Source organism: Cervus elaphus, unplaced genomic scaffold (assembly GCF_910594005.1).
Source record: "Cervus elaphus unplaced genomic scaffold, mCerEla1.1, whole genome shotgun sequence".
In the NCBI taxonomy this organism is placed as follows: Eukaryota; Metazoa; Chordata; class Mammalia; order Artiodactyla; family Cervidae; genus Cervus; species Cervus elaphus.
The window spans coordinates 2276107-2289667 of NW_025316783.1; positions in this window are offsets into that span (position 1 = coordinate 2276107).

Consider the following 13561-nt stretch of genomic DNA (forward strand, 5'->3'; position numbering starts at 1 on the left):
GAAGCCTCCTCTTGAGGTGCTTGTGGTAAGGTGGTATTCCACTGGAGTCGAAGCCAGGGACTAACCTCTCATCTCGAGTTGATTTTTGGTCCACGGAGCTCTTTCGTGTTACTACAGTGACCTCAGGATCCCTCTAGCCTTGAAACAGTGTTCTTGGGTTTCTCTGGAGTGCCATCAAGGTAATCAAGGCTCCTTTCATGTGAGATGTGCAGCACGGAATTGCTCTGCACGCACTGCAGGGGAATCTGGCCTCATCTTGCGGCGAGGGGGACGTCTCATGGTTTCTCTCGAGTTGCGGCGGGAACCTGGGGTATATTCTCGAGTTACGACGGGGATGGCCCTTCCACCCACGTGTTTGTTCAACGACGGCAGGACTCCTGCCTAGTTGCGAGGGACAACTCGGGATTCTCCTCGAGGCTTGGCAGGGCAATTGGGACGCCTCTCCAGCTGAGGCGGGAGACCAAGGGTCCCTTTCCACGTGCCACGGGAATCCTGGGACTCCTATCACGTTTCACGAGGAGTCAGGCATCGTCTCCTTTGGAGGCACTGATCTCCGCGTACCTCTGGAGTTTTCAAAGGATGTGAGGCCTCCGGTCGCGAAGAGGTGGGGAACTAGGTCTTTCTCTGTGGTCTTCACAGGTGATTCAGACATCCTTTCATCTTGGGAGATGCAAGACGAGCCTGCATTCAAGTCACTGCAGGGATATCTAGCCTTATTTCGTGTCAGGGCATCGCGGTGTCCATTCCACTTGAGGCCGCAAACTCAGCGTTCCTCTCACATACCTAGAGCTGAGAGAAGCCTCCTCTTGAGGTGCTTGTCGTAAGGTGCTATTCCTCTGGAGTCGAAGCCAGGGACTAACCTCTCATCTCGAGTTGATTTTTGGTCCACGGAGCTCTTTCGTGTGGCTACAGTGACCTCAGGATCTCTCTAGCCTTGAAACAGTGTTCTTGGGGTTTCTCTGGAGTGCCATCAAGGAAATCAAGGCTCCTTTCATGTGTGATGTGCAACACGGAATTGCTCTGCACGCAGTGCAGGGGAATCGGGCCTCATCTCGCGGCTAGGGGGAAGTCTCATGGTTTTTCTCGAGTTGCGGCGGGAACCTGGGGTATATTCTCGAGTTACGACGGGGATGGCCCTTCCACACACGTGTTTGTTCAGCGACGGCAGGACTCCTGCCTAGTTGCGAGGGACAACTCGGGATTCTCCTCGAGGCTTGGCAGGGCAATTGGGACGCCTCTCCAGCTGAGGCGGGAGACCAAGGGTCCCTTTCCACGTGCCACAGGAATCCTGGGACTCCTATCAAGTTTCACGAGGAGTCAGGCATCGTCTCCTTTGGAGGCACTGATCTCCGCGTACCTCTGGAGTTTTCAAAGGTTGTGAGGCCTCCGGTCGCCATGAAGTGGGGAACTAGGTCTTTCTCTGTGGTCTCCACAGGGGATTCAGACATCCTTTCATCATGGGAGATGCAAGACGAGCCTGCATTCAAGTCACTGCAGGGATATCAGGCGTTATTTCGCGTCAGGGCATCGCAGTGTCCATTCCACATGAGGCCGCAAATTCAGGGTCCCTCTCACATACCTAGAGCTGAGAGAAGCCTCCTCTTGAGGTGCTTGTGGTAAGGTGGTATTCCTCTGGAGTCGAAGCCAGGGACTAACCTCTCATCTCGAGTTGATTTTTGGTCCACGGAGCTCTTTCGTGTTGCTACAGTGACCTCAGGATCCCTCTAGCCTTGAAACAGTGTTCTTGGGGTTTCTCTGGAGTGCCATCAAGGAAATCAAGGCTCCTTTCATGTGTGATGTGCATCACGGAATTGCTCTGCAAGCACTGCAGGGGAATCTGGCCTCATCTCGCGGCGAGGGGGACGTCTCATGGTTTTTCTCGAGTTGCGGCGGGAACCTGGGGTATATTCTCGAGTTACGACGGGGATGGCCCTTCCACACACGTGTTTGTTCAGCGACGGCAGGACTCCTGCCTAGTTGCGAGGGACAACTCGGGATTCTCCTCGAGGCTTGGCAGGGCAATTGGGACGCCTCTCCAGCTGAGGCGGGAGACCAAGGGTCCCTTTCCACGTGCCACAGGAATCCTGGAACTCCTATCAAGTTTCACGAGGAGTCAGGCATCGTCTCCTTTGGAGGCACTGATCTCCGCGTACCTCTGGAGTTTTCAAAGGATGTGAGGCCTCCGGTCGCGATGAGGTGGGGAACTAGGTCTTTCTCTGTGGTCTTCACAGGGGATTCAGACATCCTTTCATCTTGGGAGATGCAAGACGAGCCTGCATTCAAGTCACTGCAGGGATATCCAGCCTTATTTCGTGTCAGGGCATCGCGGTGTCCATTCCACTTGAGGGCGCAAACTCAGCGTTCCTCTCACATACTTAGAGCTGAGAGAAGCCTCCTCTTGAGGTGCTTGTGGTAAGGTGGTATTCCTCTGGAGTCGAAGCCAGGGACTAACCTCTCATCTCGAGTTGATTTTTGGTCCACGGAGCACTTTCGTGTGGCTACAGTGACCTCAGGATCTCTCTAGCCTTGAAACAGTGTTCTTGGGGTTTCTCTGGAGTGCCATCAAGGAAATCAAGGCTCCTTTCATGTGTGATGTGCAACACGGAATTGCTCTGCACGCAGTGCAGGGGAATCGGGCCTCATCTCGCGGCTAGGGGGAAGTCTCATGGTTTTTCTCGAGTTGCGGCGGGAACCTGGCGTATATTCTCGAGTTACGACGGGGATGGCCCTTCCACACACGTGTTTGTTCAGCAACGGCAGGACTCCTGCCTAGTTGCGAGGGACAACTCGGGATTCTCCTCGAGGCTTGGCAGGGCAATTGGGACGCCTCTCCAGCTGAGGCGGGAGACCAAGGGTCCCTTTCCACGTGCCACAGGAATCCTGGGACTCCTATCAAGTTTCACGAGGAGTCAGGCATCGTCTCCTTTGGAGGCACTGATCTCCGCGTACCTCTGGAGTTTTCAAAGGTTGTGAGGCCTCCGGTCGCCATGAAGTGGGGAACTAGGTCTTTCTCTGTGGTCTCCACAGGGGATTCAGACATCCTTTCATCATGGGAGATGCAAGACGAGCCTGCATTCAAGTCACTGCATGGATATCAGGCGTTATTTCGCGTCAGGGCATCGCAGTGTCCATTCCACTTGAGGCCGCAAACTCAGGGTCCCTCTCACATACCTAGAGCTGAGAGAAGCCTCCTCTTGAGGTGCTTGTGGTAAGGTGGTATTCCTCTGGAGTCGAAGCCAGGGACTAACCTCTCATCTCGAGTTGATTTTTGGTCCACGGAGCTCTTTCGTGTTGCTACAGTGACCTCAGGATCCCTCTAGCCTTGAAACAGTGTTCTTGGGGTTTCTCTGGAGTGCCATCAAGGTAATCAAGGCTCCTTTCCTTGTTGATGTGCAGCACGGAATTGCCCTGCACGCACTGCAGGGGAATCTGGCCTCATCTTGCGGCGAGGGGGACGACTCATGGTTTTTCTCGAGTTGCGGCGGGAACCTGGGGTATATTCTCGAGTTACGACGGGGATGGCCCTTCCACACACGTGTTTGTTCAGGAACGGCAGGACTGCTGCCTAGTTGAGAGGGACAACTCGGGATTCTCCTCGAGGCTTGGCAGGGCAATTGGGACGCCTCTCCAGCTGAGGCGGGAGACCAAGGGTCCCTTTCCACGTGCCACAGGAATCCTGGGACTCCTATCAAGTTTCACGAGGAGTCAGGCATCGTCTCCTTTGGAGGCACTGATCTCCGCGTACCTCTGGAGTTTTCAAAGGTTGTGAGGCCTCCGGTCGCCATGAAGAGGGGAACTAGGTCTTTCTCTGTGGTCTCCACAGGGGATTCAGACATCCTTTCATCTTGGGAGATGCAAGACGAGCCTGCATTCAAGTCACTGCAGGGATTTCAGGCGTTATTTCGCGTCAGGGCATCGCAGTGTCCATTCCACTTGAGGCCGCAAACTCAGGGTCCCTCTCACATACCTAGAGCTGAGAGAAGCCTTCTCTTGAGGTGCTTGTGGTAAGGTGGTATTCCTCTGGGGTCGAAGCCAAGGACTAACCTCTCATCTCGAGTTGATTTTTGGTCCACGGAGCTCTTTCGTGTTGCTACAGTGACCTCAGGATCCCTCTAGCCTTGAAACAGTGTTCTTGGGGTTTCTCTGGAGTGCCATCAAGGAAATCAAGCCTCCTTTCATGTGTGATGTGCAACACGGATTTACTCTGCACGCACTGCAGGGGAATCTGGCCTCATCTCGCGGCGAGGGGGACGTCTCATGGTTTTTGTCGAGTTGCAGCGGGAACCTGGGGTATATTCTCGAGTTACGACAGGGATGGCCCTTCCACACACGTGTTTGTTCAGCCACGTCAGGACTCCTGCCTAGTTGCGAGGGACAACTCGGGATTCTCCTCAAGGCTTGGCAGGGCAATTGGGACGCCTCTCCAGCTGAGGCGGGAGACCAAGGGTCCCTTTCCACGTGCCACAGAAATCCTGGGACTCCTATCAAGATTCACGAGGAGTCAGGCATCGTCTCCTTTGGAGGCACTAATCTCCGCATACCTCTGGAGTTTTAAAAGGATGTGAGGCCTCCGGTCGTGATGAGGTGGGGAACTAGATCTTTCTCTGTTGTCTCCACAGTGGATTCAGATATCCTTTCATCTTGGGAGATGCAAGACGAGCCTGCATTCAAGTCACTGCAGGGATATCCGGCCTTATTTCGCGTCAGGGCATCGCAGTGTCCATTCCACTTGAGGCCGCAAAATTAGGGTCCCTCTCACATACCTAGAGCTGAGAGAAGCCTCCTCTTGAGGTGCTTGTGGTAAGGTGGTATTTCTCTGGAGTCGAAGCCAGGGACTAACCTCTCATCTCGAGTTGACTTTTGGTCCACGGAGCTGTTTCGTGTTGCTACAGTGACCTCAGAATCCCTCTAGCCTTGAAACAGTGTTCTTGAGGTTTCTCTGGAGTGCCATCAAGAAAATCAAGGTTTCTTTCATGTTTGATGTGCAACACGGAATTGCTTTGCATGCAGTGCTGGGGAATCGGGCCTCATCTCCCGGCGAGGGGGAAGTCTCATGGTTTTTCTCGAGTTGCGGCAAGAACCTGGGGTATATTCTCGAGTTACGACCGGGATGGCCCTTCCACACACGTGTTTGTTCAGCGACGTCAGGACTCCTTCCTAGTTGCGAGGGACAACTCGGGATTCTCCTCGAGGCTTGGCAGGGCAATTGGAACCCCTCTCCAGCTGAGGCGGGAGACCAAGGGTCCCTTTCCACGTGCCACAGGAATCCTGGGACTCCTATCAAGTTTCACGAGGAGTCAGGAATCGTCTCCTTTGGAGGCACTGATCTCCGCGTACCTCTGGAGTTTTCAAAGGATGTGAGGCTTCCGGTCGCGATGAGGTGGGGAACTAGGTCTTTCTCTGTGGTCTCCACAGGGGATTCAGACATCCTTTCGTCTTGGAAGATGCAAGACGAGCCTGCATTGAAGTCACTGCAGGGATATCCGGCCTTATTTCGAGTCAGGGCATCGCGGTGTCCATTCGACTTGAGGCCGCAAAATCAGGGTCCCTCTCACATACCTAGAGCTGAGAGAAGCCTCCTCTTGAGGTGCTTGTGGTAAGGTATTATTCCTTGGAGTTGAAGCCAGGGACTAACCTCTCATCTCGAGTTGTTTTTTGGTCCACGGAGCTCTTTCGTGTTGCTACAGTGACCTCAGGATCTCTCTAGCCTTGAAACAGTGTTCTTGGGGTTTCTCTAGAGTGCCATCAAGGAAATCAAGGCTCCTTTCATGTGTGATGTGCAACACGGAATTGCTCTGCACGCAGTGCAGGGGAATCGGCCCTCATCTCGTGGCGACGGGGAAGTCTCATGGTTTTTCTCGAGTTGCGGCGGGAACCTGGGGTATATTCTCGAGTTACGACGGGGATGGCCCTTCCACACACGTGTTTGTTCAGCCACGTCGGGACTCCTGCCTAGTTGCGAGGGAAAACTCGGGATTCTCCTCGAGGCTTGGCAGGGCAATTGGGACGCCTCTCCAGCTGAGGCGGGAGACCAAAAGTCCCTTTCCACGTGCCACAGGAATCCTGGGACCCCTATCAAGTTTCACGAGCAGTCAGGCATCGTCTCCCTTGGAGGCACTGATCTCCGCATACCTCTGGAGTTTTCAAAGTATGTGAGGCCTCCGGTCGCGATGAGGTGGGGAACTAGGTCTTTCTCTGTGGTCTTCACAGGGGATTCAGACATCCTTTCATCTTGGGAGATGCAAGACGAGCCTGCATTCAAGTCACTGCAGGGATATCCGGCCTTATTTCGTGTCAGGGCATCGCGGTGTCCATTCCACTTGAGGCCGCAAACTCAGGGTCTCTCTTACATACCTAGAGCTGAGAGAAGCCTCCTCTTGAAGTGCTTGTGGTAAGGTGGTATTCCTCTGGAGTCGAAGCCAGGGACTAACCTCTCATCTCGAGTTGATTTTTGGTCCACGGAGCGCTTTCGTGTTGCTACAGTGACCTCAGGATCCCTCTAGCCTTGAAACAGTGTTCTTGGGCTTTCTCTGGAGTGCCATTAAGGAAATCAAGGCTCCTTTCATGTTTGATGTGCAGTACGGATTTGCTTTGAATGCAGTGCAGGGGAATAGGGCCTCATCTTGCGGCGAGGGGGAAGTCTCATGGTTTTTCTCGAGTTGCGGCGGGAACCTGGGGTATATTCTCGAGTTACGACGGGGATGGCCCTTCCACCCACGTGTTTGTTCAACGACGTCAGGACTCCTGCCTAGTTGCAAGGGACAACTCGGGATTCTCCTCGAGGCTTGGCAGGGCTATTGGAACGCCTCTCCAGCTGAGGCGGGAGACCAAGGGTCCCTTTCCACGTGCCACAGGAATCCTGGAACTCCTATCAAGTTTCCCGAGGAGTCAGGCATCGTCTCCTTTGGAGGCACTAATCTCCGCATACCTCTGGAGTTTTAAAAGGATGTGAGGCCTCCGGTCGCGATGAGGTGGGGAACTAGATCTTTCTCTGTGGTCTCCACAGTGGCTTCAGATATCGTTTCATCTTGGCAGATGCAAGACGAGCCTGCATTCAAGTCACTACAGGGATATCCGGCCTTATTTCGCGTCAGGGCATGGCAGTGTCCATTCCACTTGAGGCCGCAAAATTAGGGTCCCTCTCACATACCTAGAGCTGAGAGAAGCCTCCTCTTGAGGTGCCTGTGGTAAGGTGGTATTTCTCTGGAGTCGAAGCCACGGACTAACCTCTCATCTCGAGTTGATTTTTGGTCCACGGAGCTCTTTCGTGTTGCTACAGTGACCTCAGGATCCCTCTAGCCTTGAAACAGTGTTCTTGGGGTTTCTCTGGAGTGCCATCAAGAAAATCAAGGCTTCTTTCATGTTTGATGTGCAACACGGAATTGCTCTGCATGCAGTGCAGGGGAATCGGGCCTCATCTCACGGCGAGGGGGAAGTCTCATGGTTTTTCTCGAGTTGCGGCAAGAACCTGGGGTATATTCTCGAGTTAAGACGGGGATGGCCCTTCCACACACGTGTTTGTTCAGCGACGTCAGGACTCCTTCCTAGTTGCGAGGGACAACTCGGGATTCTCCTCGAGGCTTGGCAGGGCAATTGGGACGCCTCTCCAGCTGAGGCGGGAGACCAAGGGTCCCTTTCCACGTGCCACAGGAATCCTGGGACTCCTATTAAGTTTCACGAGGAGTCAGGAATCGTCTCCTTTGGAGGCACTGATCTCCGCGTACCTCTGGAGTTTTCAAAGGATGTGAGGCTTCCGGTCGCGATGAGGTGGGGAACTAGGTCTTTCTCTGTGGTCTCCACAGGGGATTCAGACATCCTTTCGTCTTGGAAGATGCAAGACGAGCCTGCATTCAAGTCACTGCAGGGATATCCGGCCTTATTTCGAGTCAGGGCATCGCGGTGTCCATTCGACTTGAGGCCGCAAAATCAGGGTCCCTCTCACATACCTAGAGCTGAGAGAAGCCTCCTCTTGAGGTGCTTGTGGTAAGGTGTTATTCCTTGGAGTTGAAGCCAGGGACTAACCTCTCATCTCGAGTTGATTTTTGGTCCACGGAGCTCTTTCGTGTTGCTACAGTGACCTCAGGATCTCTCTAGCCTTGAAACAGTGTTCTTGGGGTTTCTCTGGAGTGCCATCAAGGAAATCAAGGCTCCTTTCATGTGTGATGTGCAACACGGAATTGCTCTGCACGCAGTGCAGGGGAATCGGGCCTCATCTCGTGGCGAAGGGGAAGTCTCATGGTTTTTCTCGAGTTGCGGCGGGAACCTGGGGTATATTCTCGAGTTACGACGGGGATGGCCCTTCCACACACGTGTTTGTTCAGCCACGTCAGGACTCCTGCCTACTTGGGAGGGAAAACTCGGGATTCTCCTCGAGGCTTGGCAGGGCAATTGGGACGCCTCTGCAGCTGAGGCGGGAGACCAAGAGTCCCTTTCCACGTGCCACAGGAATCCTGGGACCCCTATCAAGTTTCACGAATAGTCAGGCATCGTCTCACTTGGAGGCACTGATCTCCGCGTACGTCTGGAGTTTTCAAAGGATGTGAGGCCTCCGGTCGCGATGAGGTAGGGAACTAGGTCTTTCTCTGTGGTCTCCACAGGGGATTCAGACATCCTTTCCTCTTCAGAGATGCAAGACGAGCCTGCATTCAAGTCACTGCAGGGATATCAGGCGTTATTTCGCGTCAGGGCATCGCAGTGTCCATTCCACTTGAAGCCGCAAACTCAGGGTCCTTCTCACATACCTAGAGCTGAGAGAAGCCTCCTCTTGAGGTGCTTGTGGTAAGGTGGTATTCCTCTGGAGTCGAAGCCAGGGACTAACCTCTCATCTCGAGTTGATTTTTGGTCCATGGAGCTCTTTCGTGTTGCTACAGTGACCTCAGGATCCCTCTAGCCTTGAAACAGAGTTCTTGGGGTTTCTCTGGAGTGCCATTAAGGAAATCAAGGCTCCTTTCATGTTTGATGTGCAATACGGATTTGCTTTGAATGCAGTGCAGGGGAATAGGGCCTCATCTTGCGGCGAGGGGGAAGTCTCATGGTTTTTCTCGAGTTGCGGCGGGAACCTGGGGTATATTCTCGAGTTACGATGGGGATGGCCCTTCCACCCACGTGTTTGTTCAGCGACGTCAGGACTCCTGCCTAGTTGCGAGGGACAACTCGGGATTCTCCTCGAGGCTTGGCAGGGCAATTGGAACGCCTCTCCAGCTGAGGCGGGAGACCAAGGGTCCCTTTCCACGTGCCACAGGAATCCTGGGACTCCTATCAAGTTTCACGAGGAGTCAGGCATCGTCTCCTTTGGAGGCGCTGATCTCAGTGTACCTCTGGAGTTTTCAAAGTATGTGAGGCCTCCGGTCGCAATGAGGTGGGGAACTAGGTCTTTCTCTGTGGTCTCCACAGGGGATTCAGACATCATTTCGTCTTGGGAGATGCAAGACGAGCCTGCATTCAAGTCACTGCAGGGATATCCGGCCTTATTTCGAGTCAGGGCATCGCGGTGTCCATTCGACTTGAGGCCGCAAAATCAGGGTCCCTCTCACATACCTAGAGCTGAGAGAAGCCTCCTCTTGAGGTGCTTGTGGTAAGGTATTATTCCTTGGAGTTGAAGCCAGGGACTAACCTCTCATCTCGAGTTGTTTTTTGGTCCACGGAGCTCTTTCGTGTTGCTACAGTGACCTCAGGATCTCTCTAGCCTTGAAACAGTGTTCTTGGGGTTTCTCTAGAGTGCCATCAAGGAAATCAAGGCTCCTTTCATGTGTGATGTGCAACACGGAATTGCTCTGCACGCAGTGCAGGGGAATCGCGCCTCATCTCGCGGCGAGGGGGAAGTCTCATGGTTTTTCTCGAGTTGTGGCGGGAACCTGGGGTATATTCTCGAGTTACGACGGGGATGGCCCTTCCACACACGTGTTTCTTCAGCGACGTCAGGACTCCTGCCTAGTTGGGAGGGACAACTCGGGATTCTCCTCGAGGCTTGGCAGGGCAATTGGGACACCTCTCCAGCTGAGGCGGGAGACCAAGGGTCCCTTTCCACGTGCCACAGGAATCCTGGGACTCCTATCAAGTTTCACGAGGAGTCAGACATCGTCTCCTTTGGAGGCACTGATCTCAGTGTACCTCTGGAGTTTTCAAAGTATGTGAGGCCTCCGGTCCCGATGAGGTGGGGAACTAGGTCTTTCTCTATGGTCTCCACAGGGGATTCAGACATCCTTTCTTCTTGGGAGATGCAAAACGAGCCTGCATTGAAGTCACTGTAGGGATATCCGGCCTTATTTCGAGTCAGGGCATCGTGGTGTCCATTCCACTTAAGGCCGCAAACTCAGAGTCCCTCTCACATACCTAGAGCTGAGAGAAGCCTCCTCTTGAGGTGCTTGTGGTAAGGTGGTATTCCTCTGGAGTCGAAGCCAGGGACTAACCTCTCATCTCGAGTTGATTTTTGGTCCACGGAGCTCTTTCGTGTTGCTACAGTGACCTCAGGATCCCTCTAGCCTTGAAACAGTGTTCTTGGGGTTTCTCTGGAGTGCCATCAAGGTAATCAAGGCTCCTTTCATGTGTGATGTGCAGCACGGAATTGCTCTGCACGCACTGCAGGGGAATCTGGCCTCATCTTGCGGCGAGGGGGACGTCTCTTGGTTTCTCTCGAGTTGCGGCGGGAACCTGGGGTATATTCTCGAGTTACGACGGGGATGGCCCTTCCACCCACGTGTTTGTTCAGCGACGTCAGGACTCCTGCCTAGTTGCGAGGGACAACTCGGGATTCTCCTCGAGGCTTGGCAGGGCAATTGAGACGCCTCTCCAGCTGAGGCGGGAGACCAAGGGTCCCTTTCCACGTGCCACAGGAATCCTGGGACTCGTATCAAGTTTCACGAGGAGTCAGGCATCGTCTCCTTTGGAGGCACTGATCTCCGCGTACCTCTGGTTTTTTCAAAGGTTGTGAGGCCTCCGGTCGCCATGAAGAGGGGAACTAGGTCTTTCTCTGTGGTCTCCACAGGGGATTCAGACATCCTTTCATCTTGCGAGATGCAAGACGAGCCTGCATTCAAGTCACTGCAGGGATTTCAGGCGTTATTTCGCGTCAGGGCATCGCAGTGTCCATTCCACTTGAGGCCGCAAACTCAGGGTTCCTCTCACATACCTAGAGCTGAGAGAAGCCTCCTCTTGAGGTGCTTGTGGTAAGGTGGTATTTCTCTGGAGTCGAAGCCAGGGACTAACCTCTCATCTCGAGTTGATTTTTGGTCCATGGAGCTGTTTCGTGTTGCTACAGTGACCTCAGGATCCCTCTAGCCTTGAAACAGTGTTCTTGGGGTTTCTCTGGAGTGCCATCAAGAAAATCAAGGCTTCTTTCATGTTTGATGTGCAACAGGGAATTGCTTTGCATGCAGTGCAGGGGAATCGGGCCTCATCTCACGGCGAGGGGGAAGTCTCATGGTTTTTCTTGAGTTGCGGCAAGAACCTGGGGTATATTCTCGAGTTACGACGGGGATGGCCCTTCCACACACGTGTTTGTTCAGCGACGTCAGGACTCCTTCCTAGTTGCGAGGGACAACTCGGGATTCTCCTCGAGGCTTGGCAGGGCAATTGGAACGCCTCTCCAGCTGAGGCGGGAGACCAAGGGTCCCTTTCCACGTGCCACAGGAATCCTGGGACTCCTATCAAGTTTCACGAGGAGTCAGGAATCGTCTCCTTTGGAGGCACTGATCTCCGCGTACCTCTGGAGTTTTCAAAGGATGTGAGGCTTCCGGTCGCGATGAGGTGGGGAACTAGGTCTTTCTCTGTGGTCTTCACAGGGGATTCAGACATCCTTTCATCTTGGGAGATGCAAGACGAGCCTGCATTCAAGTCACTGCAGGGATATCCGGCCTTATTTCGTGTCAGGGCATCGCGGTGTCCATTCCACTTGAGGCCGCAAACTCAGCGTTCCTCTCACATACCTAGAGCTGAGAGAAGCCTCCTCTTGAGTTGCTTGTGGTAAGGTGGTATTCCTCTGTTGTCGAAGCCAGGGACTAACCTCTCATCTCGAGTTGATTTTTGGTCCACGGAGCTCTTTCGTGTGGCTACAGTGACCTCAGGATCCCTCTAGCCTTGAAACAGTGTTCTTGGGGTTTCTCTAGAGTGCCATCAAGGAAATCAAGGCTCCTTTCATGTGTGATGTGCAACACGGAATTGCTCTGCACGCAGTGCAGGGGAATCGCGCCTCATCTCGCGGCGAGGGGGAAGTCTCATGGTTTTTCTCGAGTTGCGGCGGGAACCTGGGGTATATTCTCGAGTTACGACGGGGATGGCCCTTCCACACACGTGTTTCTTCAGCGACGTCAGGACTCCTGCCTAGTTGCGAGGGACAACTCGGGATTCTCCTCGAGGCTTGGCAGGGCAATTGGGACACCTCTCCAGCTGAGGCGGGAGACCAAGAGTCCCTTTCCACGTGCCACAGGAATCCTGGGACTCCTATCAAGTTTCACGAGGAGTCAGACATCGTCTCCTTTGGAGGCACTGATCTCAGTGTACCTCTGGAGTTTTCAAAGTATGTGAGGCCTCCGGTCGCGATGAGGTGGGGAACTAGGTCTTTCTCTATGGTCTCCACAGGGGATTCAGACATCCTTTCTTCTTGGGAGATGCAAAACGAGCCTGCATTGAAGTCACTGTAGGGATATCCGGCCTTATTTCGAGTCAGGGCATCGTGGTGTCCATTCCACTTAAGGCCGCAAACTCAGAGTCCCTCTCACATACCTAGAGCTGAGAGAAGCCTCCTCTTGAGGTGCTTGTGGTAAGGTGGTATTCCTCTGGAGTCGAAGCCAGGGACTAACCTCTCATCTCGAGTTGATTTTTGGTCCACGGAGCTCTTTCGTGTTGCTACAGTGACCTCAGGATCCCTCTAGCCTTGAAACAGTGTTCTTGGGGTTTCTCTGGAGTGCCATCAAGGTAATCAAGGCTCCTTTCATGTGTGATGTGCAGCACGGAATTGCTCTGCACGCACTGCAGGGGAATCTGGCCTCATCTTGCGGCGAGGGGGACGTCTCTTGGTTTCTCTCGAGTTGCGGCGGGAACCTGGGGTATATTCTCGAGTTACGACGGGGATGGCCCTTCCACCCACGTGTTTGTTCAGCGACGTCAGGACTCCTGCCTAGTTGCGAGGGACAACTCGGGATTCTCCTCGAGGCTTGGCAGGGCAATTGGGATGCCTCTCCAGCTGAGGCGGGAGACCAAGGGTCCCTTTCCACGTGCCACAGGAATCCTGGGACTCGTATCAAGTTTCACGAGGAGTCAGGCATCGTCTCCTTTGGAGGCACTGATCTCCGCGTACCTCTGGATTTTTCAAAGGTTGTGAGGCCTCCGGTCGCCATGAAGAGGGGAACTAGGTCTTTCTCTGTGGTCTCCACAGGGGATTCAGACATCCTTTCATCTTGCGAGATGCAAGACGAGCCTGCATTCAAGTCACTGCAGGGATTTCAGGCGTTATTTCGCGTCAGGGCATCGCAGTGTCCATTCCACTTGAGGCCGCAAACTCAGGGTCCCTCTCACATACCTAGAGCTGAGAGAAGCCTCCTCTTGAGGTGCTTGTGGTAAGGTG